The sequence below is a fragment of the Lipotes vexillifer genome, unplaced genomic scaffold (assembly GCF_000442215.2).
Source record: "Lipotes vexillifer unplaced genomic scaffold, Lipotes_vexillifer_v1.1 scaffold216, whole genome shotgun sequence".
Taxonomy (NCBI): Eukaryota; Metazoa; Chordata; class Mammalia; order Artiodactyla; family Lipotidae; genus Lipotes; species Lipotes vexillifer.
Window position 1 is genome coordinate 412148 of NW_006779100.1, and position 1219 is coordinate 413366.

Here is a 1219-nt window from a genome sequence, read left to right on the forward strand (position 1 = left end):
AAAAAAAAAAAAAAAAAAAAGCAGTATACTACAGGCATAGTATACGCCTGACAAAATAAACTACAGCCCTGTGCTGAAGACAGGGCCTGGCTTAAAAAAAAACTCTTGAAATAAATTGCAACGTATACCATCTTTATGTTGTATCTGAATACAGAATGACCAGATAGAGGTTTAAGAGGAAGATTAGTATTGAAGTATTGTCCTTAGGGGGTTTTAAATAGTTGAAATAAAAAGATGTATTATTGGCAGTTATTCCTGCTTTTTATTGTTCCTTTGAGGTCTAATGCTGTCTGATAACTTAAGTCTGGGATTTTTTTTTCCCCCTTAAAGAACAGATTTCTACTCTTAACCGCTGCTGCTGACAAGTTTGATAAATTAGGCAGCATTCTGGGACTCATTATTTTTAGTGCCTTCATTTTTATCTTTTCTCTTCTGGTGCTTTTTCCAGTATATTTTTTCTTCTTCATTTTTAACTTTTTTTTTTTTTTAAATCAACTTCCTCTCTAAAAATTTAAATCTATATTATTTTTGGTTACTTCCCTGTGGATAAATTAGGCAAATGCCCCAAGAACACATCTATTCAGTAGCTTTCTATTCTTTTCCTCAGGATTCTTTGGCCTCAGGTGACAACAGATGAGCACAATGTGTTGGCTTGTGTAATCGAAAATCCAGAAAGGCAGGGGAGGGGTAAGGACACAGGAGCATAGACTAGAATACCCGTAGGGCCCCTCCTCTTGTCCCTCAGCTTCTCTCTGCATGTCAGCTTCAACCTGTCTCATCCAGCAAGAAGGAAAGTGAACCTAGAAGGAACGCATGGGACACAAGAAACAGAGTTGAACACAGAATTTTATAAAATGTATTTTATACAATACATTAATTATAAATATATTGTTTATAAAACATATTTGATTTGTTCAATTAACTAGAAAAGAATCACTTTTGTTTTCTAAATTTGGTAGTTAAATGTGAATTTTTAAATAAAAATTCTAGAACCATCTATAATTTCTGTATGGCCAATTGCATTCAGCTACTAAACAACTGAACCCTCCCTCCCCAAATTAGCAGCTTAAACAAGAGAGACAGGGCTTCCCTGGTGGCACAGTGGTTGAGAGTCCGCCTGCCATTGTAGGGGACACGGGTTCGTGCCCCGGTCCGGGAAGATCCCACATGCCGCGGATCGGCTGGGCCCGTGAGCCATGGCCGCTGAGCCTGCGCGTCC

At 38.2% G+C, this 1219-nt stretch overlaps 1 protein-coding gene across 1 annotated transcript in view; it reads left to right on the forward strand.

The window, feature by feature from the left end:
• Nucleotides 1-1219, forward strand: part of MYO1D (myosin ID) — a 249529-nt gene that overhangs the window by 138430 nt on the left and 109880 nt on the right. The window lies entirely within an intron of this gene.